The following is a 13,403-nucleotide window of genomic DNA, read 5'->3' as shown; positions in this document are numbered from 1 at the left end:
CCTGCTCGTTTTCTTTACTGTCTGAATCATGGAATCATAGAATTATAGAATCGTGATCTGGCTGTCAGATGTTTGGCCTTAATTTGTCCAGCCTCATATGAAGCTGCCCTCACAGTCCCCTCTGGCAACAGAAGTTCACTACCCAAATGTGTAAAGATGTACTTTTTTTAAATCTGGGCTTTAATATGCTCTACCACTTGTTTCAGTGGATTTCCCTAGTTCTAGTATTGCAGGTTTCAGTGATTAGCAGTTCAGTTTAACTAACACCTACAAGATTCTTTAAATCCACCTTAGTTTTCTCCTCTCCAGATGGAAAAGTCCTGTATTTTCACAGTATTTTTAGCCTCTGGAAAGGGAAGAATGGGAGGTTTTAAGCCTGTTAAAATGGGAGTTTTTAAGCCTTCGTTTTGTGCCATTTCCCACTCCAGGATGGTCATCCTTTCCTCTCATTCCATGTGTGATGGAAAACCAGATAGCACCAAAGTTACTGGGGGAAGTGGGAAGCAGGGGTTGATAAAAGAGGTTTGACTTTGCCTGTGGTTGTGGGACAGCTCACAGCCTTGTTATGTGCAAGAAGCTTGTTGTTGTCAAGGCTCCTGTGTATATACCAAGCTTTTACCTAATCCCTGCAGACACCTATCCCCACAGGACTGCTGTTCTCACAGGATTTGTGAAAAGGCAGTTCATTAAACCCAGAATGTTGACATAAGTATGAATGAGAGCCTCAGTGCACTCGTTCCCCTACCCCACTCTGACTGCTGGGACTGGAAGCTACTCATGGTGGTGCTGGTGCAAAGCAGTTTTTTCAAGGGTGACAAGTGAGACTCCTCACAATAGATCATCCTTTGAAAAGTCCATCAGTTGAAGATGGATATGCCTCTTTGTCTTTACTTTTTCTTTTAAACTGCTAGTGCTTAATGCTGTCTAGCATGTGCTTCATAATATATTTTTGGCCAATTTTCTGCTTGCCAGTCTGGAAAATCAGCATACAGTCATCTTTCAATATTGAGCTTTGTACACAGTTAATGTTAATGGAAAACAAGGGACTGTTAACAAAGACAAAGAGCATGAGCTGACATTACTTCCTTCAAGCTTCATGCAGCAGGAATGCCCTGTCAAGTGGAGCACATTATTCCCAAAAGCGTTTTGAGAATGAGTGGGTGAACATCCTCTATCATTCTGTAATACTTGTCAAATATCAGCTGTGCTGCCTGGAGGGATATACAGCATTAAGGGTGTGGCTAGAAGACTGACGCTCCTGAGCAAAGAGTAGCACAAAACCTGTAATTTTTTTATTAGCTCTTTGTAAAATAAATAAAGAATAATTTCAGGGAGTGAAAAGCTGGACAGAGTCTGGCTCAAGTTTACAGCTGAAAAGTATGCACAGGGAAAATAAAAGACAGAGTCCTCTGTAAGAAAAATTATCTGCCTGTATTTGTCATTGGATCTGCAGTACATCATTTACAAAAGCATGGGTCTTACAAATGTTTCCTTAATGGTTTCCTAATTATTCTAATTAACGAGTGTCTAGCAAGTTCTATCAGTCACTGGCGAACTCATGTGATGTGTTTCTTCTACTGTTGCCTTGTCTTTAGAAATTCTGTAAAACAAAAAGTCAAGAATACAAAACAGCAATGAGGAAGAATCCAGTGACTAGAACTTGACAGAAAATAATAAACAAAAATAATTATCATTATTCAAAATGTAGGCACAGTGTTGGAAAAAAGGCAAAACCAGAGGGGAAATGGTTTACTGTCTTACTGACTGGCATGAATTAGGTGTGCTGTGGATTTCTTCCCTTTTTTGCTGGTCATAGTGATGACAGAACAAAGACTTCACAGAGCCTTTTCATTCTGTATATATTAAGCTATAATCTGCCATTTTAAAACAGCAGAGAATAACATAATACTTGGCAATCTAATATCAAATAATGAGCTAACAATTCAGGAATAAATTAAAGTCCCACTGAACTCACATTGTTGCTTAAGCTGAACAAGCTATGAAAACTTAATTATGTTTTGGGAGTTCATCTTGTCTTTCTTAGTAATTCTAAATATATATTTCACTAATCGGTTCATAGTTTGTTTCATTTGTCTTCTTTTTTCCTGAGAAAACATTCCTAAGTCAACACAATAGAACATGAGAATATGGACAGTATAACAGTACCATGACACAGAGACACAAGTTCATGTTTTTTTTCTTAATGTCACTCTAGAAAGAGTACCTAACATGTTACAGATTACTAGGGCACCATCGCTTTTCCATGAAATCCTGGTTGTCTGAATATGTTAGGTGACATCAAGGATTTCCAGCTAAATGCAAATCAATACAAAAGGGAAAGATGACAGTGGAAGAAGCAGTTTGTTAGAGGGAGAAGTTTGGGTCACAGGTTTTCAGATACTGAGGTTCTATTTCATAATTAATCTTCATCTTTCCAATGCAAATCAGGAAACAGCTGTAAAACACTACTACCTGTTTTTTCTTTAGGAAGAAAAGTATTCGTGGTAGGAGTAAAAAGAAGCAGTGAAGTCATTAGGAGATGCTAACAAAGAGATTCAATGGGATCTATTCATAACAAACCAGCAGTGGTTTTTTGCTTGAAAAGAGAAATGCATTTTTTCCTACTGACAACATCTGAGTCCCTGAAAATCATAGCTAATTGTACAATCTGATCCATATTAACAGTGTTTTATGAATTAAATATGCTCCTGAAATTATTGCTATTAACAAGGGTCCATTATGCTGATCACCTTAGAGAACCTGGTGACCAAAATTAATTTCCAATTGATCAGCTTAGGCATGAAAAACAGATATTATTATACTGCAGTCAGCCTGAACATTAGCAGCACCAATGGCATTAATTCAAAATGATGTTATTTGCAAAGAAAAGTAGAGTCTCTATGATTTGATCACTGGTGTCAAGAGGACACAGTAAGCATAGCTGAAATTTTAGAGCAGGCAATAGCTCTGTACAGCTCACTAACTGAATTATTCTCCTTTTAATGTCAAACAATGTGCTGCTAGAGGATGTTCAACACAGCAACACCTAGCATTGCATTAAGGCTTTGCTTAGCAAAGGCTGAGCTTCCCAAGAAAGGTGGATAGCAATAGCCAAGACTTAGAAATTCATCCCAGTAAAATCTTTCTCTGTCTTTTGAATTTGAATCACTTGGTCTGAATTTCACACACTTTTTTTAGGTATAATGCAGGACATGGCTCATTCTGGACCCCAGGTATAATCCATGGTCTGAGAGACCAATATCAGTTTTCATTTCTGTTTTCCTTCCATAATTACCAGTGAAACAATACAGTAATCCTAGGAGTAAACAAAATAAAGTACTTCATTTCTGCAAGAACACAGAAGGAAACACTCAACAATCTCTTATCCTCTTCCCAGGCTTATATATACCCATTGCCAAAGCTGAAGCATTTCTGTGAGGGATCAGCTTCTAGGACTGTATTGAGATGCTACAGTTATTTTTCCTTTTTTTTTTTTTTCTTTTACAAATTTCTTCTATTTGTACAGTTTCTACTCTTGAAAACTAGATCTGATTACATCTAGCCATTCTATAAGCCATAAATATTTTTTAAAATTAATCTCTGAATGCCTCAGACTGAGGAACTTTTACATGTATTTGGTTAGAATTAATTACAGCTTAAATGTATGATTCTTGTTCACTAATGTTCCCTAAATCCTCAGACCCCTCCTGTCCACACTGGTGAGGTCACTGCAGACAGAAACTTATTAAGATAATATTGGAAAATTTTCTCCTAACCAAAAATGCTAAAACTGATTCTACAAAAATCAAAACCAAGGAGACAAAGGGATATCCTGTATCTCCAAGTTCAACACAGAGGACAGGCTGATATATATGGGTTTGTTAAGCAGGAGGACTTAAGGGATGACCAGGGGCTTATAGAGAAGACAGAGTTTTCTTCTACATAGTCAGAAATAAAGATGAGAGACAACAGGTACAAAGAGCTACAGAGAAAATCAGACTGAATAAAAGGAGAAAAAACTCCAAGCAATTCACAGGAGAATGGTCAAGTGCCAAACAAGGTTGCCCAAAGTGGCTGTGGAATCTCATTTCCTGGAGATAATTTCAATTCAAGTGGACAAAACCCTGAGCAACTTAACCTAACTTTAAATTTAGTCCTGCCTTTGAGAAAGAGGTTGAACTGAGTAACTTCCAGAGATCTATTCCAATCTGAATTATGGTACATTTATTCTTATTCTGCTAAGCTACCCAAGCCAAAATTTTTTGTCCCCCTCTCATAAAAAAAGAACCTCAAACTCATTATTATCTACTATCAAAATGGTAGATAATACTATTTTCCTGTGTCAGACAAGAAATTGTAAATAATGGGGTGTATTAAACTCAAGTAAGTGCTTGTAAGAAGTACATTATCCCATTTGTAGGTTGATATAAAATAGAAGCACAGTAGATGGAGACACTTCACACTGAAATGTATGCAACAGACTTATGACAAAGGAAGATATTTTACTACATGTGAAGTCAAAGTTAGCCTGGTATAGATGACACCTGATCTAGCAGTGTGATATTTTCAACCTTGAAAAGGTGAATCTATTCCTAAATCAACAGGACGAAGATCATCTCTTGTACTACTACGTTATTTTTGGTCAGGATTTCTGAATCTGAATGGATTCCCTGGAAACTTTTAAAGAAACAGTGGCTGCAGGAGTTAGGATGGTGTACTAGTAGGTGGTTCCCAGTGTGGAGCACAATATGTGAGAAGAGCAGAGAGAGAGAGAATCAGTGAAGAGAGGGGTACATCTATGCTGGTAAAAAAGGGAGGACTGTGACCAGTGCTTGACCTTGAGGATAGATATTGTGGATTAGCAGAAGAGCAAAAATCTCCAGTGCTTAGGTCCAGTACCCTCTAGAAAAAAAATTGATCATGTACAAACTACAGACTGCTTGGCATTGAGTCTCTTCTGTATCTTACATATCACTCACAAGATCCTATGACATAATTATTATCTTTTGTCTTTTTAAAATTTTAATCACAAAGTCTCTGAAATAACTTCAGGACAATATGTCAGCCTGTCACTTTCATGCCACTGGAATATGAAACTGGAGGGTTTGTATCATGTTCTCTAGGAAGCAAAAGTGTACAAAGCCTGTTAGAGGACTTTCTGGGAGTTAAACCTGATAGTCTCATCCTAAGTGACTGCTAGATTGATTTCTGGATTGAGTTCCTCCCAAAACTGTGTCTGGGTTTTTATCTTACAGAGAATGAGATAGAGTGGTCGAATGCAGTGCCCGGGGTAAGCTGACCAACAATTACATATCCACATAGGCACCTTCCCCTTAGTTTTCCTAAAACTTTTAACAGGACAGCCATAGGGTTTAGTGTTAAAGCACACTCCCTGACCCTGTGTGTTTGCCAGAGTAGAGGTGTGTCTATGAGACCCAGTGTGTCTGCAAAGCAGACTGTAGACAAGAGATTTTTCTTAGGTGTTGATTTGGTACCAGTAGATAAGACATTTGTTTTTTGTTTCTATACACCCTTGCTATTGTGACATCTACTTTACAATTGGAACTAATAATTTATCTTTCCTTTGACTTAAGTATGATATCAAAGTAACTGGCTAAAGTAACTGATCAGTGGTCCCACACCTCTTTTATTTAGCAAAATATTCCTTTAGATTGCTAACGGGGCAACTGTTGGGGTAAATTGCTTACTTAGGATTTCAGCAACTGTCCCACTTTCCTGGGATAGCCAAAGGAAAAAGGACTGTATCCCCACAGTAGCTGCAAGAGCTACTTTGAGAGTTTCCATTACTGTGCTGGTACTGTCCAGGAACAGAGGAAGCCTGTAGCAGCTCCTCACAGAGAATCACTTCCCTGGCTGACTTTTTCCCTCTTCACAAAATATCAATTAAAGCAAAACCAGAATATTTACAAAGATAGGAAAGGAATTAGTGTGCTGCAGTCACAGCTAGAAAAGTTGTCTAGATCATAGCAGGGTAGTAGATGCTGATTGCAGAGTATCCACACTGCCCAGTGAAACCTCCCCGAGCACAGGCTGCTCATGCACACATTTCACAGTACCTGAGCTGGGTCCCCATGGGGACAGCACTGGGAGTCTAAAACATCACTTCTGTGTGTGTGTGTCTGTAGTGGGATGAGGTTTTAGCTCCAAGTGTAAGGATTATGCTAAATAGAGCCCACTAGAGTCCTGATTTTATAACAGGATTGTGAAAGTACCTATTGCCTGTTCTGGGACTTGGTGCAGCCCAGTGGAGTTTATGGATGTCTTGAGCCTCCTGGGATAGTGTTGGAAGAATGTTAAGGCTCAAGGAGGGGAAACCTGGCAACTCTGTCTGCAGGGAACAACTTCTGTCACAAATGATCACAAGAATTACCCCAAAGAATGGTAGTCCATACAAAATAATCTAAGAGCAGCTTTGCTGTATGGTACTCACATTTCCTGGAATCACATTTGCCTCTTTCATAGTCATATGAAGACCATGTAGTCCTGTGGTCATCTGATGGACACTTATGTAACAGCAGAGATTCCTGTTCTTTGTTCCCAAGCCTATTGCTTTGCATGTCATACTGTTACATGCCATTCCATCCTCAAATTCTTCTCCAGTTCTCTTTTACATTCTCAGATTCTGTATTATACTGTCAATATCTAAATCCTTTTCTATATTAATGTTACCTCTCAATTTTGCATCATCATCATCATCATCTTCCATTAGGATACGTACATTTTCCCATGGCAACACATACTACATGAAAATATTAAATTAGAGATTGATATGGACCAACACTGCTCCTGGAGGAAATTTGCCACATATTTCCCTCTAGTATTATGACTGCGGCAAAAACTCCTGTGATCTGTGTTCTAACTATCTTCTTTTCACTTCTTATACATAGCTCCATCATCAGTTGATGATTCTCTGAGTGGAATAGAAAGTGAGTAAACAACATCCAAAGTGGATTAAAGCTATCACAGTTCAAGAGAAAGATAACACAGACACAATACTTTTGTCCTCAAAAAATTGTGTTGTCATCATATAATCTACTTCTGGTGAACACGAGCCATGTTTTGTTGCATTTATCCCAGACATACTGGTAAAAAAGCAAGTAAGATCAGCTTTGCTACATAAGATCTGCTGTTTTCTTTTGTGCTTCTCTTTTTGTATATAAGGATATATGTTAAATCTACTATTTTAATTGCATTTACAAGATCTTATTCATCTGAATATCCAGCAATTTTTAATTTAGTCTACACTTTTTGGTCTCCAGGAAACTGTTCAGTCTGTTTTTTGTTTCATTAAGAGTGTCTACTTTTTTTTCTGATATACTTTTTATGTGGTTAATTGTTCACCTTGATTCTGAACAACTTCATACCAGTTTCTGGTTAAAAAATTCATGCTATATTTTGCAGCTTTGACTTGAGAAAAATACAGTTCAAGCATTCCCTTCTCTTAAGCACTTCAGTCCATCCTGCCTCACTATATAGTTTTCTCAGCTTATGAAACTTTGCCCATTCAAAATCCTCACTGCATGTACAGATCACTTTTGTTAATCCTTCCATTTCATCATTGGTCTTTGCCAGAAAACAGTGAGCTCCTTGGTGAATTCTCTTAGCCTAAAAGATTATGAGCTTTGTTAATTCTGGCTATGGTTTGCATGTCCAGATGAATGAGTCTGAATGATCTTGTTTTACCTGAGGCAGCTCCTCTGCATTTTTTTGCAGAGAAGATGAATGCAGTACCCCCAGCTTTCTCGTCCTACTGGCATATATAGCCATTTGTTTTAAAATAAAAGATACTGTGGAAGGAGTCATGTCAACGTCTCTGTCTGAGACAGTCACTGCAGGTTGCTCTCCGAGTTCCTGAAGAAAAGCAGACATTTTAAGGCTGCAAACCAGAAATAAATATTTCTAGTCCTTCCAATGACTAATTTTGCATAGAGAGGCTAGACATTTATCTCAGAAGTAGCTTCTACAAGGCACATAACTGCTGTTAAAGGAAATTAATCAAAATGCTGCTCTGCTTTAACCAGTTGCTTCTGAAACAAACTATTGCACCCATTTTAGTGCTAATGAGGTTCTGGATTCTCTCTGCTACCTATTAACACTGTTGGAGACAGGATACTGGTTATTGGAGCCTTTGATATGATAGCGTGGCTTGCTCTTATTGCAGACATTTTTCAAGATAATTATGTCACTTAGATTTTGGTTCACTGATAATTAATAGTAGTGAGATTCATTTGCTAGATAATAATTAGTATTATCTTTCAATAGTCTTTTATAAATTAAGTACAAAAGACAATGCTTGCTCAAAATGAAGTGCTGATCTGAATACCTGCCTTAAATTATATAATAGATTTTGTACAGAATGTGATCGTTTTGGGAGATCTCTATAAAAGGTAGTGCATATAAGGTGGTGTATATTTATAGAAGGTTATCTACTAAAGATAAGTTGATGTGCTAATAAACATACACATATTTGTCTAAAACTTTACGGTTCACTTAAATTTGCATGGCCACAATTTCTTTCTTCACCACAAGTCTTCCTGATTAACCCTGCTTTCTTATATTCTTAGTTAAGCAGTGAATAAAAAATTGGAAATTTAACACATCTTCCTTCAAGCCAGGAATGGCTTTTCCTCTGATCATCCACACAAAAACTTACTACTGAAAATATTATTCTAAGAGGAAATAATGCAATTAGGTATTGGCTTTTGTTTGTTATTTAATCATTAGGTCCAACATATCATTTCTGTTAATGTATGCCCTGATTGGTCATTAATCAGATATGTAAAATAATAAATTCTTTCTGAATATGTCAACTTTTACTGTAAGGCTAAAGAAAGCAAAGAAAATCGCACTGAACTATTAGATAGTAATGAAACACCTTGACATCTGAACCACTTTATGATACTCTTATATCTTCAGGCTGACATATAGAAGAACAATAATACCAATATTAAGCAGTATAGAAGGACCAAGTGGTACTGACATTTTGACATAAGAAAGCTTAAGGTGATATACAGACACTCAGTGCCAAAAGATTATGTGATTTCCACAAGCTCAGCTGAGGTAAAATCTGGTGGAGGTGAATTTCCCCAGCAGTTGATGTGCAGTGATGAAAGGAAGGAGGACCACTTCCATTTCAGAAACAGGAATTTCTGCAGCAGGAAAGTTGCTCACAGACTAGTGAGCTGTACAGTCATGATGCTTTTCAGGTAATCATTTTTCATCAGTTTAAGCCCTCCTTATATTGTGAATATTTTAGCAATATTCACAATAGCATTTAGGCTGCAAAATTTGCAGGGGTGAGTATTTTAGAATACTGATTGATTTTTTTTCACCAAAACTCTGTCTCCATTTTCCCACAATAGTTTAAGCTCACTATTTTCTGGTTTTCACTTGTGATGGGTAAGTCTTCACATCCTTTCTAATTATTGATTAGAGAGAAAACTTTTAAAACAGCTAGGTAGGAAATAATGGATAACAAGTACTATTTGGGAAAAAAATGGGCTCTCTTCTTATAAACACAAAGCTACATCCATGAAGAATACTAGAATGATTGTGATGAGCATTTCAAACCCCATTCCTTCAAAAAACATTTAGATTACAAGCCCAATTGTACAAGGCAATTCACTGGAATTTGAAGGTTCATAAAAGTCCTTTTCTGTAGCTTTTAGTATAAAACTGGCATGAACTTGAACATTACATGGAATGCAAGTAGTCAAAACAGATTAGATTTTATATTTGGTTATATCAAAAAAGAGTTTAGCCTGAATTACCTAGAATTAAAAAACAAAACTCAGAGCTATTTAACATAAATGTGCAGCAACTCTATTACACAAATTACATTATATTTGTCAGTAAGTGATCTTTGAAGATTGGCAGGCAGGGAACCTAACAATCAGATGCATTAAATTCAGTTGTCAAGTAATATAGTGACTCACAAGAACTTAGAACAAATTTAGGAGAAAAAATCCCAAGTAATTCCAGTTCAGTCTATGTGTGAGGAAGAGCAGACTTCCACCCATTGTGGGTGTGGTCTCAGGTACTAATCTAAAAATAAGTGAAAGTACTTTACAAGGTTCCTAAATAAGAATACAGGAGGCTGAGAGGAAGGAAAATTAAAGTATTCTATTATTTTTTTCTCCTCTTTGGTTTTCCTCTGTCTTGAAATATAGTAGCAGTGCCCCAGGCTTTTGAGCATCCTGTCAATTACTTCAAAATGTAACTAAACCAAACCATACAATCAGTTCATGATTTATTACCAGGTGGTAGCTCCATGCATCTGTCTGCATGTTATTCCTCTCACCACTCTTCAAAGGGAAGCTAACAAAAACTGGGGGGCAGGACTGGGGGGGCAGGTGGCAGCATCCCAAACTCTGCACAGAGAATACAATCCTGACCCATCTCTTTCAGTTCTGCTGCACTCCATCTAACTCAGAATGTCTCCAGATTGCAACCTAGGCTCTCTTAGGTATTGCACATAAAGATATCCTAGGACATACTTGGCTGATGCTACTTTTAATTTATCTCACTATGCGAGTTCAGGAGAGTTTTACTGAAGCAGACTCATGTGGATTTACCCCTAGCTGCTTGAAGATAGAAAATAATAATGGAATTCATAATTAGACAAATTGCCAGTTTCATTACTTCTGACCTCCATATCTCAGTTCCAGATAAAAGTACTACTGCTCCATACTCTTAGATGAAAAACCATTTAGATCAAGGCTCAGCAAGAAGCCTTGGACAAACCTGATATATCTATTTAGACCCATGACAGAGAAGAGCAATTTATCAACATCAGTAAATCCTGATGAATGCCAAGACACCCAAGCCTTCTAAATCAAATGAGGGCTTCAACCAGGTTTTGTCTAATAATTGGTTGCTGAAAGCTGAATGCGAGGTAGGACATAATTAATTGGATTCTCCCTCCTCACAGCATAGCAAAGCCCTAAAGTGCAGACTGTGAAAGTTTAGGATGTCAAGCAGGAACAGGAAATTAGCTTGCAGAAGATACAGGAATGGAATTCTCACCTTCTCCAGCAGGTAAGATCATGTGAGATGTGATCTTTTTGGATTGACTTTTCCAAACCCCAAAATTTATTTTGAAAGTCAAGAATTCTGCACTCCATCTGCTAATCCATTGTCAAAATACTGTGAAAATTTTATATCTACTTGGCAAACATGAGAAATCCATATTTGGTTTAGGTACTATATGATAACTAATTCCACCATAATGACGTACTGATTGTAAGAGGCCGTCTGAAGCCCCCACTTTTGCCTACCAATTGCCACGAGGAGAAACCCCTTCCCCCACTGCAGTTCCGGCTTGGAGAGAGCGGCAGTGCAGGTGCAGCTGCTGTACCGTTACGTTAGCTGTTCCAAAGAAGGCCTGGCAAGAACTTGGCAAGGAGTTGGCAAGGACTTGGCAAGGAATCGGCAAGGACCTGGCATGGACCCAGCAAGGAATGGCCTACTGCATATTTGCCCACTCTCCTCCTTTAAGCCAAATGAACTTTTGGGGTGACTCCCGTGGTCCTTCATTGAAGACCCCTCATCTGCCTCGTTACCACCGTGACAGACAAAGATTGAGAACCCTCCTCCCAAGGACTGAGACTGAGACCCCTACTACAGGGAGGGGGGGGAAAACGGTGGTCTGACCACTAATGACATGACCTGCTTCCCTTCAGTAATTTCAATGGACTTATTCTCCATTGTGTTTGCCTGTCTTTGGTGGTTTCGGTGGACTCACCTGTTCCCCCACAGCAATCACAATGGACTCTCATTGTCCTGCATGTTCCCCCCTCTTTCCTCTGTAGACTATAACTGGACCCCTGAGTTGACCAGAACTCAGGAGACTCCCCCGACATGACAGACGGATCCCCATCGTCCAGACCACTGAGGACCTCGCCTGTGTTGGTAGATATTCCCATCCCCTTCTTCTCTCTCTCTCTCTCTCTCTCTCTCTCTATCCTTTTATCTCCTTTCTGATCCCCACTATCGCATTTACTGTTTTGGCCCCTAAAAAAGGTGCATTTGTTGTGATTAACTGATAGTCCCTTATTGCTTGCCTTTTTGCACTTTTGGGATCGGTGAAAAGAACCATCATGACACCCCGCACAAGCGGATCATGATACTGATCTAGAGATTAAAGGGCTAAGGGACAATTTGGGGCTTATTAAATGAATTGACACACTATTTTAGCTTGTGAAATAAATCAAACCTTGCTCTGCCAGGGGAAAATGTCATTTTTCATGACTATTAATATATGCAATGTTGGGCAAGTCACTTACACTTTCTTTCTGTTCCCTTTCCTTAAATGGGAATACCACTGCCTGACTGCAATGAATTTATGGACAATACATTTGTTAAAAACATTAACTATGCTGTAATAGAGGACCTATGTAAGAATCTTCCAAATAGAACAGCGACACTTTTATTTCTCTCACATTTAACCAATGTACAGAGCATATGGATGAACCTTCAGGACTTGTGGCATCCAGCAGGTAGCAGGAATAAGTGAATAAGGGAGAACCATCTTTACGTTCCTGATGTTTCCTTGGGACGTAGTTAATATGAGAAAAGAAAATGCTGGAGTCTGCACCTGATGTGTTTGGGTTTTGCCATCAGGATAAAAAAATTACACACAAATACGCACACATATCTAAAGGAAGAATTCAGAGAAATAAGTGAGCTTGCTTTCTCTTATATCAGTTTCTCCTCTGCAGAGGGAAATGGAATCCTAAGAAACTCATTTTCCTTTAATTTGCCAGAAGACAGCTTTGCCTGAGAAACAAGCTTTCAAGCTAGAAGGCAGACCAGCTCTAATATTTACCCACCAGTAATCCCCTGTAAGGATTATACATTTTAAAATGAGGAAGGTGTGTATTCTGTGATGATCCTTTTACTTCTCAGCATTTTTCATAGTTGTTCTGTCAAAAAGTACTGCTTCTTTGAGAACACAGTCCTCCTGTAAATGTGTAGATGACTAAGATTGTTATGCTTTTCAAAACCCACTGGTAAAATCCCCAAATCTCAGAAAAACTAATTCCCAGGCGTGTAAGGCAATAATAGCCAAGATGCAGCTTATGCAGCTTACCTGTCTAAAATGGAGGGCTTCCCATTTTAAGATTGTTAGTCTCATTCTTGACAGCAGTCATCTTAGGGAAAAAAGAAAGAGAGAGGTGATATACAGGCAATACAGTCAAACCTTAATGAATGTTGAATTTCTACTGATTTGTGCCAGCATGTTTCTTGTGCCAGAAAAATGGCAGAAGAAGATATAAAACACAATTAGTGCCTAGCTAGTGGACAAAAAGAGAGATAAAAAGAAAATTTAGGGAAAGAGTAACCAGTTTCTTATTTTTCACAAGAGAAAAGCCCATGGAACC

At 38.3% G+C, this 13,403-nt stretch overlaps 2 long non-coding RNA genes across 2 annotated transcripts in view; one reads left to right on the top strand and one right to left on the bottom strand.

Annotated features, from left to right (window-relative positions):
* LOC137470478 (uncharacterized) overlaps nucleotides 1-11,058 on the top strand; it is a 39,814-nt gene extending 28,756 nt beyond the window's left edge. Inside the window, exons 3-4 of the long non-coding RNA XR_010997085.1 lie at nucleotides 8,938-9,227; nucleotides 10,952-11,058. This is a non-coding gene — a long non-coding RNA (uncharacterized lncRNA). The remainder of the gene's footprint in view (nucleotides 1-8,937; nucleotides 9,228-10,951) is intronic.
* Nucleotides 7,334-13,185, bottom strand: LOC137470480 (uncharacterized). The gene is made up of 2 exons (XR_010997088.1): nucleotides 13,112-13,185; nucleotides 7,334-7,872 (listed from the first exon to the last, which is right to left on the bottom strand). It is a non-coding gene; the product is annotated as an uncharacterized lncRNA (long non-coding RNA).
* Nucleotides 13,186-13,403: the final 218 nt, after the last annotated feature.

The sequence above is a fragment of the Anomalospiza imberbis genome, chromosome 3 (assembly GCF_031753505.1).
Source record: "Anomalospiza imberbis isolate Cuckoo-Finch-1a 21T00152 chromosome 3, ASM3175350v1, whole genome shotgun sequence".
NCBI classification, from domain to species: Eukaryota; Metazoa; Chordata; class Aves; order Passeriformes; family Viduidae; genus Anomalospiza; species Anomalospiza imberbis.
Note: the sequence above shows the minus strand (reverse complement) of the source record. Positions and strands in the feature narration are given on the sequence as shown.